Genomic DNA, 19236 nt, shown 5'->3' on the forward strand with positions numbered 1-19236 from the left:
GTGTGTGTGTGCGTGCGCGCTTGAGGAACAAAGAAGAGTTTTAGTAGGTGTAATGAGCTGCTGCAGTGAGACTTTAAAAGTTAGATTTGTATCTTATCTAACCAGGGAGTTTTCAGTCTGACTAACTGTTCAACACGGTTAATAATTAATCTTATCAAATGTCTGTTTATTATTAATCAGTGCGTGATATTGATTTTGCATGCTGGAACTGTTGGTCTGTGCTTTTAAACCTCAATGTCTCTGTATTTCATACGTGTTTCCTTCGGACTAAATTAAAACTCCACTACATTTCAGGTAATCAGCTCTATTGAGCACATTTAAAAAAAAGCATTGGGTTTGAACAGCTGGTGTCTAATATTTGAAACTACTGGTTGAGAGAAGTAATCGTCGGACCCACTCTGTTGGAACCAACGGGCACAGACACCCAGCATGTCATTCAGTGACTTAGTGTATTTGTAATGGTTTTCCCTGAGGGTGGGGTAGCCTGCCCCGGTGCTCCAGGTGCTGAGCCTGGATGTCTGCAGACATTTCCCCTCCAAATGGCTCTTAATGAAGAAGCTCATTAAGGATCAGCGGTAGCGCTGCACTCCTAATGATGGCCACACAGCTGCTCATTAGGCTCAGGCCGTTAGGCTTTGTCTTCTCACCCACCACTGAGAGCAGCTCGGCACCTTTTACATCCACCTTTTTAGCAAGTTATACTCTGGAGCCGGATGATCAAGCAGGTTAGTACATATGCCAGCACTTAGGATTCTTGTCACTGGCTGTTAACGGATCAAACGTGTTTAAGAATAGAATGAAGGTCAAACGGGTCAAGCTCCACTGTTCTCTACATCCCGTGATACAGAAGTGTTGGATTGGAAAAACAAAACCATCTACAAAAAGGATGTACAGCATATATGCTACTAATTTGTTTTCCTGGAAATATCTACTGCTGTCAATGAGGGGTCTGTTGATAATGAGGGATCATTACTGTCATTTCAAATGCCCTCACTTTCGGTTTGACCTCCTAATTTCCGACCTCCCAAGTTCCAATCCTTTGGTCTGTGGTGGTAGTCGGTGGTCCAGACATCCCTCTCCCCAGCAACACCTTCCACTTCCTCCTGGTGCAACCCGAGGGCTTCACAGGCCAGATGAGATGTGTAGTCTCTCCAGTGTGTTCTGGGTTTACAACCAGGCCTCTAACCAGTTGGATCTGCCATGAAAATCTCCAGTGGAAGGCTCCCAAGACACAACATGATCAGATGCTTAAACCTCCTCAACGCACCCCTCTTTGATGCAGAGTAGAGATGACCCACCCTAACTTCTTCAGTCACTGCCCAAAGGGCTCTGACCATCGGTGAGAGCTTAGATTGACTGGTTTTGTCTTCTAGCTCAGCTCCATCCTCACAACAACCGTCGTGTACAATGCCTGCATGATTTCTAATGTTGCACCAATTCATCTATCAACGTCATGAGATAAACTCTTCTACCTGACACAACAACTTGCTCCCAACCTGAAGCTATCTTCCTCTTGTAACGTTGATACAAAGTCAGATTCAACCGAGCCAGCTCAGCATTTTGTCTGAAAGCATGATGGGATGTTGACTGCTTAATTATACCATGCAGTGCACATGTGTGGACACATCTGCATTCATTTTCTTTCTCCAGCCATTTGTTCAGGTTTTTTCCTTTTAATTTGTCGACAGTCTGTACATTGTGGAGAATGTAGGAGAAAGTGTCCTGTTCTCACCAGCGTTGCCTCTAAAGCAGGCTGATGGGCAGAGATGAATTGAGAATCTAAATCATCCCTGCTTTAGGTTCTAAGTGATTCTGGATGTGTCATCAAGCCCTCCTTATCTCTGGTTCACTTTGGGCCCTCAGTGAATAATAAGATCTTACTTAGCATTAATAGCTCTGCTGCATGCTGGGAGAATGTGTCTGCTTTGTGAGCGGGGCAGGACAGGCCTGTGGATGAATTCCCCAAGTGATCTTGTTTCAGAGCTGATTAGCACACTGTCATTGTGGTCAGCGTGCTCTGCGGCAGGCTGATGCTAATGGGTGTCAGACAGCATTCACACTGAGTGATCCTTTCATCCAAAGACTTCCTTTTTTTTTTTTTTATAGCACCATATACTGATGACCTTAATACTCACAGCTTTCTCAAATACCTCAGAGCTGCTACACTGCTGTGTTTTAACCTGAGTTTTTTTTAGTTGGATATGATGCTGCTAGATCTTTTAGCAACACTCACATGTGTTATTATGTTTTATTATTATATTTGTCTTGATGTTGTGGGACTGGTTTTATTTAAAACCTCCTCCTACTTCCCCTTCGTCCTTTAGCTGCCCTGCTGCTTCCTGTGGCTCCACAGAATCGATATAGTTGCCTTGTTTGATGTTCTATTGGTGAATAGGTTGATTTATATGACGTTGATGTTTCAGTTAAATGTTTAGTTTAGTTCTTTCATATCTGTGTAATCCAAAAACTTTTACAAAACCCCCAAAATACACTTCTACAATTCTTTATATTACCTGCGCCTTTCATACAAACAACACTACATAAAAATAGATGGCCATCCCTTTTTCCTTGATTTCCTTTCTTTTTACGCATCACACAACAAATCACTTACACTTTAAACTTTAGCCACCATAACATAATTATAATATTGTAATATATTATAATACAAATATATATTACTCATTAACTCTATTGATTATTTCACTCATGTCTATTGGAAACAGAGAATAACAGAACAGAAACTGAAGCAGTACTTATTCTAAATATACTGGCTCATACTCTCTGAGAAAGCTCCAATCCACAAAACAAAGACGGACTAATTGGAGGGATCTCACTTTATTAAAGAAAGTGTTGAAAGGATGAAGATGGGAAAAAATAGCTTTTTAATCAAAGATATATTTGCAGTGCAATACAATACAATATATTATCTGTGCAAATTAGCTCCCACACTCTATTGGAAGGCAAATTAATGTGTGATTTGCAGAGGGAAAACATGCAATGAAACCACAAATTATGACATATTATTTCCCCTGCGCTAACATGTGTTTCCACAGGCTTCCTAACATAAATAACACATGAACATGTTCTCGAAGGGCAATTATTTGTTTAAGTATCGTGTTTGGAGTTCAGAAAACATCGCATTCGTGCCTTGGAAAATAGAACGGAATATTTCCAGTGACCTCAAATGATATTTTCTCCATTAACGTCACATTCTTGCTATTAGAAGGTGAGCTTACAGTAATGTGGGTATCAGTGTCGCCAGGTTTCCTTCACAAATGGAGATAATTGAACAAAAGCAATGCACACTGGGTGGTCAGGCCAGGCCGGGCTCCTGCGCAGCGGCAGGAGCTGCTGCGCCTCATTAGGGAGCTATTTTAACAAAGCCCTTTTCTCTGCACGCTACAGAGGGGCATGTAACCACGGCTCGACATCCCATGCATTCTCCTCTCAGCCCTCACAAAGGGACATAAATCTCCTTTGGGCAGGATAATTACCGAGATAATTTTATCCATAATGATGCTTGTCAGTCAGGAGTGCTGATGAAATTAAAGAACTTCTTCTCTGTGAAATTTCTCCCGCAGATTTATGTGACAGGGGAAGGGAGAAGAAGAAAAAAAAGACGGAAAACGAGAAACTGAAAGTGTGAGAAACTTTTTTGTCTATAATAGCCTGACTCCATAAATCCATGCAGTGTGAAGGATGTGTACATTCCTCACTCGGCCCCAAGCCAGGGGTCAAGCCGGCACGAATTTAAAACAAAGGCGTTACAGTTAAGCAAGTGGCCGTTGCTGATGTTGTATTTACATTTGCACAGTGCAAAGCCGCTGTGTGCGTTGCAGAACATAATGTGCTCTCTGTGTGGCTTCTGTCATCATTCAATGTGATACTTAATTTGCTCTTTCACACACATGCGGGTAAATATGCAGACACATGTACTGAGGGTAGATCTTGGGAATCCAGGACAGGATCCTTTTAACAAAACAGCACACTTGATCATCATGTACTGTCGGAGAGAGGAAGCTGGAGGAAGTCAGCCTTCGCTCTAGCTGCAGAGAAACTGCACACTTTGATCTGGAATAAGAATTCTTTTGACTTGTCTCCGTGTTTTTTTTATTTTTTTTTAAAAAAGGGGGCCACTTAAATTATTTCTGAGATGCTGTTATGAGGCTCGGTGGCAAAGGTAAAGGCCTCCTGTGGATAAGAGGAGATAAAAAGGCAAAAACAAAAGACATCACTGCCTGAATGTTATAATATTTAGCATAAGCAGCGGCAAACATTTCTTCAAGGAATACATGTCTTGTGCTTTCTTTTAAAAAATTAACATGGAGGAATTGGGACCCTGTTACCCACTGTATCACTCAACAAAGGCAACTGAACAATCGCTTATGTCAAAGTTTGACAATGACAGAATTAGAGCAGGGTTTTTCTCGGCTCCCTGTCCCCCACTGGGAACCTGGCACACACAACTCAGAGAAGAAGTTTACTTTCGTTGTCATTTGAAATTACGCTCATTTGCATTTTTCCGGAAGAGTGGGACCACATGAAAAACAACGATGCCACCAAAGAGCGACGCCGAGACGCGCCTTTGAAATGGAACCTCGGCGCACTTCAATGAGATAAACTGTCTGGTGATCACCCCTGCAGGGTTTTAAAGAATCTGTAATTCGGGAGATGGAGAAACTTCTCCAGATGGCTTCTGGAGTTCTGCTTCCACCAACACAAGCGGAGGAGTCGTCACCAGAGGAAGATGTTCTCTCCGTCCACCTCCTCCACCAGCCAGTGTGACAGGAGATGTGCTTGATGACCCGTTACCACTTCAGGGAAGTATTGATTCTGAAGGTGAGATGAGAGGATGGATATCATGTGGTTACGATAGCTTAGCATAAAGAGAGGATGCAGGGTTTGGTTTGGATGTGTCCAAACAACACGGTTCAAGCTCCACCTCTGAATCGCTGCCTGTGTCTCCTACATCCTCCACCAATGTACTGGAGAGACTTCACGGAAAAGAGACGTGTAAAAAAACTACACAAAAGTAGATCGATATTTGACTATATTAATAATTATAACTCCTACTACTGTCACTAGGGTGAATTTGGGTAATCTGGGAAATTTTGACTTCTGTGACTTATTCTTCCGCGATATCTGTTTTGCTCATCCGATCAACAGATCGTACCTTTCTGTAATCTTTAAGGTGTTTTCTAACCACACCAGAAGAAAGAATGCAGAGAGAGAAGGCGTGACACAGCATTTATTGTTCTTTGTCCCTGTAGCGCCGCAAACCCCAGATAGGGCTGGAGGATGTCATTTGGCACTGAAAAGCTAAACAGAAAGACAAATAGAAACCATACCCAGGCAAGAGCAACTTTGGACTCTGTGGTTACTGCTGACCTCACAGTTCAATCTATCTGCACAAATACAGCAGATAAATGCAATAGATTGACTAAAGTGTAATCTAATGCAGTGAACTTCACCCATTCTCTGTCACCTTGAGTCTGCCCAGCCCCTCTTCTCTCAGAGACCTGGTGTAAACCTGTTGTCACTCTCCCTGATCGACCTGCTGATCGGACCCCATGCACACATCAACCTCAGAGCAACATCACAGACATAAAAAACTAAACTCTCTTCAGCACAGAATACAACAAGCAACTCAAAATAAGATTATCCACATAATCTAATTGATAATCAAAATTCAAATAATAATCAAATGACCAAATCTTTTAATATAGGGAGACAGGGCCTCGTGACAAAGGGGGAGAAAGCACCTTTTTCACAGCGCCTATAAAAGACAATTCTGTCTGTCATGGTTTTGTATTTTTGAGTGTTTTGTCTTAGTGGTATTTTTCCGCCTCTTTATGAAGAGTGTTTTCTGTTTAATTATGATCTCGTGTTTCTTGTACTTCCCTGTGTTTATGTTTGTCTGAGTTGTTTCGGTGTCGCATGTTTTCTGTTTCCTGTTTTATTTTGTAGGCTCTGTTCCTAGTGTGTTTTCTTCACTTCCTGTCTCTGTGATTGTCTGCACCAGTCCTCATGTGTCCCACCTGTGTTCAATCACCCCTGCCTTCCCTGTGTGTGTATATAAGCCTCTGTGCTTCCCTTTGTTGGTTCATGGTCGTAATGTTTTGTCTAAATGTTGTAATCTCCTGTGCTTCGTCTCCTGTGTTTTGTATTGCCTTGTCTCCTGAGCTCCCGTCCTCTGCATCTTCGTGTAAGCCTCCAGTGTTTTCCCCTGTGTGCTTTTAGTTGTTTTCTTTCTGTTAAATACTTTCACCTATTAAAAGGACACCTTTAGTTTAAAACTCTGCATCCTGGGTCCATCTGCTTCATCGAACCTGACACTGGGAGGGTCACTTTGTAATCTGGGACACTTGTATTAGGTTTAGAGTCACGTATCTAAACACATGGAAAAGAGTCCGACATTTTACGCATATGCAGTTAATCTGCTACACAACGTGACGCGCACAGTCAGGACCTCAGAGTTAAAGTGACTGGAAGGATCCAGATTCATGACCCGACACCATCGATTAATAACTAAATAAATGTGATCGTCACTGTGTGAAGAGCGACAGAGACGAGCAGACACGTCACAGATTAGGATGCAACTTCATTGTTGCAGAAGAGGCGATGCACCGTTTATCTATGAACACATAAATATGAATTCAGTATTATTATATTATAGAGAACAGTTCTAGGTGTGAGTGCAGTTTAGAAAAGAGCAGAGGAGCAGTTTCTTGTCTGTGATGTTGCCCGAGTACTGAGCCTAAATGCACTGCCGCTGCCAAGAGGGGGCCAGCGGGGCCACCCTGATACAGTAAATGCTATAGTCAGACTTTTTATCACATAAGCCTTAGTGCATTGATGTAGAGGTTATCAAAATAATCAAAATAATGGCATCACTATTTATTTATATATTTTGGGGGGGACCAGAAAGCAATTGATCCTAGGGCACCCAAATGGCCCTGGAGTCCTGGTCAGTCTGTTGTTCCATGCATTGGTAAACCTGACAACCACACTCCACTCCAGTAGGGGACGGTAGCATGCAATAAGGTTGTCTGTCAACCTCCCCTTCTGTCTGCAAGTACTCTCATCACGACCCAGCATAGCTGTGATTTCTCTCCCAGAGCTCGCCTCCATTTGTGTTTATATATTATATTCCTTCAAAGATGGGTTGTACAAATATTGGTATGGGATCTCCTCGCACAGCCTCTCTTCAAAACAAGTCTTCTTCTTCTTCTTCTTCTTCTTCTTCTTTTCTTCGGAGCCAAACCAAGAGTGCCCTACTACAACTGGACTGGAAAGTGTTGAACAGTAAAAGACGTATCTGGTGTATGAACAGTTGATGCATATAGTCAGTGTGGTCACAAACTTTAGGTGTGGTTTAGGCACAAAAGTGATACGGTTTGTTAAGTAGAGAAAAAGCCAACACAATCCAATCTCCTGCTTCAGTCTGTATGGACTCTTTTAATAATTCAACTCTCACTGCACAAAACACAGACAGCCTCCTTATGCAGAGTCCAAACATTGTCGAGAATTTGATTATATACTATACTCTTATAATAACCTTTCCATACCCTACGTACATCATCAGTGAACCTTTTGCAAAGCCTCGCCAGGCCCCATCCAGTATTTTCAATGTGTTCTGATACTGTTCATTCTTTTCCTTTCTGAAAATGTTCTCCCACACACCTGGTTTCAAAATGACCGGCAGAACATGGCGGAGCACTTAAGAAGAACCAGACAGTGCGTCCACCTTGGTTTTCTTACACGCTGCGGGGTCCCGCACATCACACAGCTGTGGTTGACCCGCGGAGCGTTCCTCGGCGCGGATAACCTTTCCACAGAGGAACATTTTAGAGGAGGTGGAATGAAAGGGAAATCAATGAGGGTGGAGTTTTTTGCGAGCAGGTCACTGTTAAAGACGCAGCGGCACGGTTCACATGCTGCCGGGCCCCGACGCTGACCTCCATACAGTCGGCAGATCAATGGACGGGACAGAGGCCACCGGGATATTGATTGATTAATCAAAGCCAATTTCCTTTTGATCAGCGGGGCCGCCCAATGAACCGGCAAAGGCACAGTGAAGCAGCATGTTTTATTTACTCGCGCAGGGTCCCTCGCTGACTCCCGCCGTACACTTCAAACAGACTGTGACAATTCTGTCATCGCTGTGATTGATGAGAAAAAGTTTCCCTTATATTCCCCAATGGATTCAATTGGCCGTCTGGATTTGTTTAATCATCAATTGTGGGATTTGTGTTTTCTCTACTTGGCTTTGTCTCTTTTGTAGGATTTGTTCTTTTGTTGCTCACTATTCAGCTCCAGAAACAATATTCATTAAAAGAATCGTCTTTTTATTATTCATATCATTCACATGTGTTTTTTTGTCTGTTACTTAGCAGCATTGCACAACAACTACTGTTCGTAGTACATGAAAGTTGGTGGGAGGATGGAGTACGGGTCAGGGGAAAACTCATTAAATTTCAGTATGGATCCGGATCTGGGGGAGGATCCAGGAGTTTATTTTAACATTGCGATTTAAGATTGACATTTTCACCACTTACCAAGGGAATAATTCATGGATCTAGATGGAAAAACATCAGGCATATTTAGGGGACTGATATCTATGTGCATACGATTTGGTGCAGCTTGGATTTAAGGGGACATGTTAGGCCCTGGTGGACGTGTGTGCTATTCTGAAAGCTTTTCTATTTCTGTATATGTAACAATTAAACTTATGCAGTTTAATCCTCACATACTGTGAATGTGATGTACTGTAATACATAATACATACATAATACATCTGCCTCTGCACTTTTCGCTTTAAGTAAGTAGGGTAAAGTGTGGAGACACAGACATTACTGTTGTTGCTGAAAGAAGAAATCCGAGCTGAACATTCTTTGCATTTGGAAACATCTCACATTAAGAAATGGTAACAATGAGAAAAGCGTGTGTGTGAACGTCAGAGAGAGTTAAGCTAACCACGTCGTGACTCCAGCTGTGAGACTGATTCTCAGGTTCTCACTCTCAAAAAGAAACAAAGTGAATTTCCTAAAAGAATCGAGTGTTTCTTTGAACATGAGTGGTTGCACCAATGCTTATTTAGAATGGTGTCAAGATGTTTCACTAAATTAGAGGTTAAATGTGAAACTTTTCCACATTAAAATGTCTCCACACATATAGATCTCTGATATATATGTTGGTGAGTCACAAATATTTCCTGTCATTTTCAAATCTGTCAGCGTTCCCATCCCCTTCTATCCAGTTTTAAGCCACATTTTATAATACACTTCATAGACCTTGATTATTTTTTTACTGTATATTTTAACAACATGAAGGATTTTGGTCTCAGACGTCTGAATCTTTAGTTATAAATGAAACAAGTTGAGAAACATTAGCGACAGCTCAGCTTCCAGCCTCTGTGTCCGCCAGACAACACAGATTTCAGATTTTTAACATCAAATTGCGGAGGAGGAGATCTCCGCACATAATTCTGCATCTGGTAGAAATCGGACCAAATGTTTTGGGCAGCTGCGCTCAAAGCCCTCCTAGGATGATTTTTAATGTGGATCTGCTTTTTAATTATTATTCCTATGTTCAGTAAATTATGAGGTTTCATATAATCTGCTGCAAAGAAATACGAGAGTATTTAAAAACTAGATTGGCACTGATCAGAGAGCACAACTCTGCCAGGGCCCAACAGTCTCCTTAAATTCAATCAAGCTTCGCCAAATGTCACACACTCATAGATATCAGTTCTCTACATGATTTTGTATATAAAGATCCATTTATTATTCCCTGGGTAAATGGGGGAAAAAGTTGAAAAACCTTCGATCTTGCAATGTTAAAGAAATGGGCTCTTCCCTGACTGACACCACATCCTTCCACTAAGTGTTCCAAATCTGTTTAGTAGTTTTTGTGTAATCCTGCAGTAACTAATAAAGGAGGAACAGGGTGGAGGTAAGAATGCTCCCTCCATCGTTTATTTCTTCGGTTTGTTTGAGTAACTAGTTTTTGCTCTGGATGCACTTTTGTTGTTAGCTGGGAATGTGAACGAAAGATTAATCCAACGTTAAAATAGCACTTGACAGTCGGAAATCCTTGAAACAATTCGTATTAGAAACAAGTAAATGTTAAGACTCAATAGTAATAAATAAATATTTGATCTTCCAGCGTACGACTTCTCCAGCCTGAATAGGAGAGGGGCTGGTCACTGCGTCACGGCTCCATAGTGGAACTAGTTAAAGGGAGAAAGCGGAAAGAACAGCTCCAGTGTTTGTTGTGCTCAAGGCCAATCCAGTCCTAATCAGCCTCCCGACTGTTTCTCTCAGCATGCGCAGGGATCCGGAGCAATGCTGCTGACCACAACCAGGCAATCAGCATCACACATTATGTGTTGCATGCTGCGGTGGTGGTGGGGGTGTGGACCTTGGCCATCAAGACATAATGAATTCAAGGTTGTTAATGTTTTTCCAGAATTCATCTCTCTCCCTCTCTCTCTCATGGTTTATTACAACGCAGGAATGTTTCTCTCTTCAACTTCCAGCTCTGTTTTGTTTTGCCGCTACATCGAAAGGGAACGACAAGGTCCTCGGCTGAACCCGCGCGGTTCAGACCACCTCGCTCTCCCGCCTCGCAAACACAACCCGTTTCATTTTTAATGATCTGCTCAAGTGCGGATATTCAGGCCTTTCCTTCGATACAAGGACCCCAGCACCTCTCTCTCTCTCTCCCCTCCTCTCCGCCCACACCTCGGTTTACTCTCGCAAACTTGACGGCGTCTTGAAAGCGCTGCTTATAATTTCAGAGGTGAACGCGGCTCTTTCTTCATTTGAGAGGGCCCCTCATTCCCTCCCCGCCCTTGAGTTTCTCCAATGTCAGCGCGCACTTCAAAAGCCTCTGAATGAGCTCTGAGGACTCCATTGAGATTTCCCATTGCAAACAATTATTCTGACCGCGGTTCTTTGACAGAGATTTCTCTAGATTTATATTACCGGGCCATGAATCAAATTCCCCCTCTGTCTCAGCGGTGCCTCGTGCTTCACAGTGGTTATGCTATTGACCCGGCGCTTGAGCTGAATGTAGATTATTCTCTGTAGAGGGATCCAGGAACTGATTTTAATTCAAATCGGCTCGGTCAGGAGGGAGATTTGGAGTGCAGGTTTAGGGAGAAGTAGGAGTTGGGATGTGGGAGATTCTTCATCTTCGCCAGGCGTCCTCACACCCACTTTTTTTTGGGGGGAGTCGAAAATTCACAACCCTGCTGTGTGAGTGAACTCACTATTTCAGGTCCAGTCCTCCCGACTTTCTCCTCTTTCCCTGGAACCCTGAAACCTCTCTGGCCTCCACACCTGACACATCCACCCGGGCTGAGCGGCTCTTTCCCAGCGTGCAACTGCATCATCCAAAATAGATAAGAAAGCCTCTCTGTTGCCACGGGAAGGCATTGTGAAGTCTTCCCAGCAGTGGTCCCAGCAAAGGCCCCTCACAAGCTCCAGAGGAGAACAAGGGCTGGAGCTTTAAAAGAAGCTTCGGCTGCAACACAGCGCAGCTCCCTCAGGTAGCCGCCCATGCTGAGGAGGCACACACAGGCTGCACCTATGTCCTGGAGGGGAAAAATGAATTTGAGTAAACACGGCTGAATAAATAAAAGGCATTCAACTTTCTTGAGTGTGAATTTCAGATGATTGCTGGAGGACTCTCAGGCGAAGTTTGAGACCAAACCAAGCCCACCTGAGATCTGCTGCATTCCAGGGCAACTTTTTGGCCAGGTCCATAAATCCAAACTTTTTACTGCTGTTTGTTTCTGTATTAGTGAAGCAAAGATTCCTGTTACAATCAAATGCATCCTAATGTTCCCCTTGTCTTTACTGCCGAGCGTTTGTCAAAGGAGGACGTGCTGTTTGAAATATCACACTCGTGTTTTACTACCTCTCAGCCACCGGGTTTCGTACCTTTTTTAATGCGCGACGAAGATTGAGTTACACAGACCTGAAACTTGGCTGAGTTCAGGAAATCCATCACCTCTGCTTTTATTGTAGTCCCAAAAAAAAGCATCATCTTCATCATGCGGTTGTAAAGGGGACACTGATCTGCGAAATGAAGCCAAACCAGCGGCTCCCATGGAAGACAGGAAATGAAATCTGAAAAGTTGTGATTTTATTACGAGATTTAATGGACTGATACACACAGACAGGCTTCTCTTTCAAATAGATTTCCAGGAGTAAACTTTAAAACACTTTTCACTTCATCAAGAGCAATTAGCTGTCATCCTTTATAAAAACAGAACACCCGGAATTCATCTTTTATTATGTGTCAACCACAAAGAGTTACAGATACAAACAGAGGCGACAGATCAGTGCAATAAATAAATAAATCAAGCAAATCGTGTTTTACATGAGACCTTTACTGGGAAGTTGTTGTTTTTCACATGTGAGGTCTCACTTTTCACCCAGACTGTGTGAATTTATCAGGTGAAGCACGTGCGGCGTGTGAAGGAGCACGTCAAGAGCAGTTTAGGTTTTATTTGATGTATTGTTCTTTGGAACTATGGGCAGACGCTGTGAGTTTCAATTATTATGGTATTGTGTTAAAGGGATGGTTCACCCAAAAATGAAAATTCACTCCTTATCTAGGCCAATGGCGATGAAGGGGTGGGTGAAGTGTTTGAGTCCACAAAACACTTTTGGAGTTTCAGGGGTAAACAGTGTTGCAGACGAATTCAATACAATCAAAGTAAATGGTGAGCGATTCTTCAAACGTCAAAAAACTACAGAAAAAAAACATAACATGCCTCCATGCTGCTCCTGTGGTGTCATCCAAGTGTCTGTAAGCCCCGGCATTCAAATTTGACTCGTAACGGCGTCATTTACACCTTGTTTTTAGTCTAAATGTCCTCTGATATCCTCGGCCCTGAGCCCTCTATGCTGCAGCTATCGCGGGTTCTCTTCCACAACACCAATGTCAAAGGACAGTAGGAAACCCAGTGTTGGTTTCGTCCATGGACAGTTCCGGTAAAGTTCGTTCAAACAAAACAACCGAGTCCTCAATAATGTTGCCAAAAAGAGAGAAAGGTGGCAAGATGTTGTACAATTCTACAATGACCTAAAGACAGAGGAATAAGAAGAAACAAGTATGGAGCTGCAGGCGTCTGCACGATGCAGATGAGGAGCTGTGTTCCTTGTGTGTCTGTTTGTGTCTCTAATTACTATCAGCCTGCTTCCAAACTTAGTGAAGGACGACAACAATTAGTTTAAATTGGGCTTTAATCCGTGCAGTGACTTTACTCCTACTGGATCTGAGATATTTCACCCCCCACTAAACCCTGATGCTGCTTTATTCATTATCACATTTAGTAACTTTAATTTTTGATTGAACCATTTTTTAAATAGTAAATGGTTTGTATTTATGTGACGCTTTTCTATTCTTGAAGACCACTCAAAGTGTTTTACGTTGCAGTTTTTCAATTCACACACACATTCATACAGTCCGTCTATGTGCAGCACTTTCTCCATCACACATAACTCACGCACGATCGGCTCAGCCGTCAGGGGCCATTCGGGGTCAAGTATATTGCCCAGGGACATCTCGGCATGTGGGTCGGAGGAGCCAGGGATCGAACTGCCAACCTTCCTCTAAAACTTCTGAGCCACAGCCGCCCCTTATAAAGGTAGATGCCCATTATATAAACAGTGTTTTATTTGATACTGAACTGAACCAGCTTTTAAAAAAGGGATTAGCTAATAGTACAATAAAACACATTTAATGAGTCAGTGATACTTTAAGATGAATCCCTCCAACAATTCTAGAGGAGAAGACACAGCGCTGCTAGTTACAGCTGCATCTGTTGCTTTTTCTCTCATTGAAGGTCTAAGATGATTTTTCTTTTCCCTCTTTTCCACATCTGATATCTACATTCTGGACTGAATGGGAGTCAGCGCACAGGGCTAAAGATATCAGCGCTCGTAAATGGTGTCCTTTTTTTCACAGCTGTGTCTCGGAGCCGGGCTCAATCGATGCTGATCATCTTTTGTAACGTGCGCGGGCTGTGAAAACTGTGTGCCAGTATTTGTGGAGACAGGTGAGCCCGGGACTGTTTTGATCTTTCAAACATGTATTCCATCTCTTCTCCCACCACAAGGGAGCCTCCAACCAAGGTCAGTACTCAAAGGCAGGGTGCACCATGGGAAATGAGCCTGAGCAAGTGTGTGCCAGCCTCCCACTTCTGTGGGATCAGCACGGCATCAGAGGGATCAGACTGACACTAGTGAAGTCCCCCGGCATCACCTATCACTACCTGTTTCTGCCACAGAGGAAACCAAAGGCCTGCTCTAATTGTATCATTAATATCATTGCAAACCGAGGGCCAATTATTCTCTCTTTTGAGTTTCACCTGCCTCAACCTTGAATCAGGCTCTGCTCCGATGTGTGAGCTCAGACTGGCTGTGTTAGCGACAGACGAGCTTCCCAGCCATTTGTGATCAAAGCTGTGTGGATACTGGAAACTGGCCTGCAGACGCAGCCAAGTGCAACACACAACAATGCAACATGCCTCAAATGGCTTCTAATAAGGAAACAATGCAGTTTAACAAAGCCGACAACATGCAGGTGCTGAACTGTGTCTGCAAACAAGTGCACACGCACACAAGTGCCAACAAAGTCTCCAGGCAAATACACAAATGGGTGTGACCAGCATGACCAATCCTCTCAGTGCGCTCCTCACTGAAGGGAAGAGGTTGAGTGAAAGTACGTGAAAGTTGGGATTTCAGCAGGGGTGGTTATTATTATTATTATTATTATATTATTAGGTTACAGGCTAATTATTTAAATCTCTGTATTTACCTCCACCACTAACACTCATTTGCATTATTACAGCCCATTAAACACACAGGATCTGAATTGCAAAATACTATTTCTTATTTTAAAAAATGTCACAGCATCTTCGAACACACAGACACACATTAGGGTTTGTGGGTTTGAATTCCGAGATGTGACGTAATTTCATTTCTCGCAGATTTATTATGCTCAAAATACATCAAAATACTAGAACATACTAATACCTCCTTGTGCAACTGATGAGGGTGGCCTTCATTCATTGTAGACTTATTATTGTTAGCCTGTGTGCGTCCATGTTGCTGTTTGCCCAGCAGCCGTCTTCTCACGACAAGTTAATGTTGCTTTGTTGGGTTTCTCTATAAATTTAAGGTCTTGACCATGATTTGGATCTGAACTGAACTAAATACCTTTTTATTATAATTCATTCCCTCATTTTGCCGTGGATTTTGTGTGTGAAGCACCTTGTCTAGATAAGTGCTATACACATAAAGTTATATTATTATTATTATTCAAGTCAGATTGGGGGGGAAAAAACTAGACTCTCTAATCAAAATGTGTTGCATTAAAGGGTTTTGACAGTTTAACAAAGCGTATACATCTCTTTCCAACATTTGCATATTAATCAAGAGCAAAGAAAAGGTGATAAGAATATAAATAATTTAAAGCATTTTGCACGTTAATCATAAAAATGTCTTTATGGGCATATAAAGTCTGGTGTGAGGTGCTTGGGAGAGATGGACGTACAATTTTGCAAGTCACAAAAGTGAAACGTCTGATAAATTGATTTTAGAAGCTACTACTTAAAGCTGAAGGAAAGATTATGTTAATAGGTTCATGAGTGATGGCTTCGGCAACTTGTGCCAAAATGTTCCCAGTCGGTGACTCATTTCTCTGGTTATTCTAAAACCACATGGTGGTCTAACGTCATTCTAACCACAAGCTCACGAGTTCCGTCCGAAGGCAGCAGCAGGTCTGCGGAGCACTTTCCCACCTTCACTCCACATTGCACCTGACTGCTGGACGCACGAGCTCCAGCATCAGCTGCCATGTCTTTTATTTTCTCCTCCCAGCCCATTCGCCTGCGTAACACCACAGGCTGCCGTCCTGGAGGCGGCTAATGAATTCATTTAGCCCAAAGGAAAAATTCATCACAGCTTTTTGTTCAAACTTTTACTACTTGTGAGGATGATTTATCTTTGGTGGCTCATTCAAACACTTCACATCACAGGAATATTTTTAAAGTGGAGTGACATGAATGGGAAATAAATTTGCATATCCCCCGGTGTTGGAGCTGTGGGGGGAAGAAAAAGTACAAATATGTCAAACCCATCTTTAACAAATCAGCTATGAAGACCAATAGCTGAACTGCTTGTTGGGATATTAATAAAAGCATGTAGATGGTGTGTCTTCTGCAGCCACTAATAGGATGACAAATCAGAGGTGTGGCTGGTAATGGATAGTGAGACCATTACTGACACTGTATCCCGCCCGGCCATTTTTTCTCCATCATAAACTATGTGAGAGGTGTTGGCGGAGCGGAAAGTGTTCTTTTTCCTCACACCTGCTTCGGGCTAAAGAAACACTGATGAATTAAACAACAGGAAACCAATCAATCTGAGCGAGCCGATTTGTCAGGTATCAGCGACTGGATGAGCGCCTGTGACAAATTCTGCCCTGGCTGCTGCTGGGTGCTGGTGGTCCAAACCACTGGGAGCCGCTGAGAGAGTGAAAGTGCTAACAGCAGTCTGCACACTGTCGAATAACACACTGTCCAATCCACATCAAACAGCCGCCTCATGGTGCCCGGCAGCTCCCACCCCGTGTGGCTGTGCTGAGGTCAGGAAAGTCAGGCCCAAATTTGATTTGAAAATCAAGTCAATTTTTCTCTATTGAATCAAGGAGTGTGGCAGATTGTAAAAAACATGCAGGCCCACAGTGGGAATTAGGCTTTTTGTAAGGTGACAGAAAAATATACATCTAGATCGAATAGTAAGATACTTTATTTCCATTTCACAAGAACAGTTTACTGTCGCTCATTTGTTGTTTCAATGCCCATTTTATAAATCTAATTTTACAATATTCTCAGTTTTATTTCAAGATCCATTTTTAGTCTGAAAATTGTCCGTCAAGAGTGTGAGGATGGGACTGGCAGTAGCTGCTAAGGACATAACTGGTTAAGGAAGTAATGTTTGCTTAATGTAACGTCATTTGTTTTCATAGACTAAGACAACAGCACAAGGGTTTTCAAAGTTTGGCTGCCAAGATAATACTAGTTTGTAGAATCAATTAATTCTTCACAATGGGGGCTGGGTTTTCTGTTGGCACCAATTAAAAAAAAAATGGAATTACTACTTTGTTCACCAGTGGATTTGCAGAAAATGTGATCAAAATCTCCCCCTAGGACTTCGAATAACAGCCAGAAACCCTTTGAAGTTGACCTATGACCTTATATCTTATTGTTTTTGCCTATTAGACAACAAATTATAATTAGTTCATCTTGAGGCCATCTAAATGTTTCCGCCACATTTGAAATAAATCCCTCAAAGTATTCCTGAGATAGTTATTATGCCCAAAAGGTGTTTTATGAGGTTACAGTTACATTGACCTTTGAATTTTTAATCACTAAATTCTATCAGCTCATCCCTCAGTGACACTAAACATTTGAGACAAATTTGAAGAGTTCCACTCTTGGCATTCATGAGAGTGGGATGGACAGATGTACTGATGGATAACCCAGGATCAAAATGCCTCTGGCCAGCTGTCACCGGAATTATAAATAAATCATCCTATCTTTTTATACTCCAGTACTACTTAAGTATTTAAAAAAAAGATGGATAAATATCTACGGACTGGAACATTTTTAATGTTTAACTTTGAATACATAAATAGCTTTTTAGTTATTGGAAACAATTAGGAGTCCAACTCTGTATAGCTGTATCCTGCGGAGGAACTGCGAAGAATTGAGTCCAGACTTTCTCCCCAGTTTGCGTTTCACACATGAACAACACGGAGGGAGGTTCTCTGCTAGGACGCGTTCACAACAGGAACAAGTTCTCTGCAGGATTCAGGTGAGGGCTGGTGCAGCAGGCAGAGGGAGGATGTGACGCATTCATTCTGAGGTGGAGATCACGTGAGTTTGTTTACAGCACATCGACACCAGCCTCAGCTCTTAGCAACACAAAATCTACAGGTTCTAGAATCTCCGGAGTTCAGTGCATGTCTGATATCAGCTGATGTAAATGTTTGCTGAAAAGATTTTTTTTTTAAAAAGTGAATTGTAAATATTGTCAGGATGCTTCAAACAAAGTGCTGGTTGGATTGTGTAGTATTTGCCACATGTGTGCAGTTGTGAAAGTAGTTTTTTACTCGGTACACAATGATTCATGTGACTTTTCTGTTTATGTATGCAAGTGAAATGGCTTAAATGTCCCCGAGACCATCTGAAGAAGTGCTTCCATTTGTAAAATGCATGGCGTCAGCACTATAAAGCATTTCTTTCCCTCTCTTTCCCCATTTCACAGTCACTCTCTGATCAACAAAGGCAAAAATGCCCCCAAAATATTTTTTAAAAGACTATAAAGACTACATTTGGAAGGAGGTGATTGACGCAGTGAGAAGCAGCCAGGGGGTTTTCATCCTGCCTTCCCTCACAGACTTCCAGGTGAACATACAGCTAATACGCTTGTAGAATACCGACAACGTTTGGAATTGGTTTCCTCAACAAATTTGCACCCATGAAAAAAAAAAGTCTCAGTCAAATGTAATCATAGTAAACCTCTGAGCGCCAAACCCGCGGTTCTCGTCAGATGACACACCTACTAAACTTTTAATCCCACAGCGGGTCTACTTCTCTGCTGTGTCTGCGCACGCTTGGGATCTTTATGGATGGCCCGGAGAATCAATCAAGCCGAATCAGGTTCCAGCCTTCGTGCCTCTGTCTTATCAAGTGGCAGAGTGCTGACCGATGGTCCAGATTTGAGATGATCTACATGCCTTTACGTAAGTGGGACTAATCCATCAAGAGCAGACTACAGAAGCTCACTCCATCATTCCTGGTTACACACCTCACACAGGGGCGGGGGACAGGGGGGGAGGGGTTCTTGTTATCTCCCAAGAGGAAACAAAAAGGAGAAACTATTTTTTTTTTGCAAAGTTGAACAGCTCAGAAAAGGCACCATAGGAGATTTCATTCTAAATAGATCCCACATGTCAAATATTGGTGCAGGGTACAGATAGGGATTAAATGTGATACCTGCATTAAAAGTTCCAGCAGTGCAAATTAAAACTTTGAGTAGCAAGACGAGAAGGTTAGCATTGATCTAAGTCTAGTTACAGGTGGATTCTGCTAACAATGTGGATCCTTAACACGACAGTTCATTTTTTTGCCTCCACACTGGTCAATTCTGT

Source organism: Hippoglossus hippoglossus, chromosome 23 (assembly GCF_009819705.1).
Source record: "Hippoglossus hippoglossus isolate fHipHip1 chromosome 23, fHipHip1.pri, whole genome shotgun sequence".
Classification (NCBI taxonomy): Eukaryota; Metazoa; Chordata; class Actinopteri; order Pleuronectiformes; family Pleuronectidae; genus Hippoglossus; species Hippoglossus hippoglossus.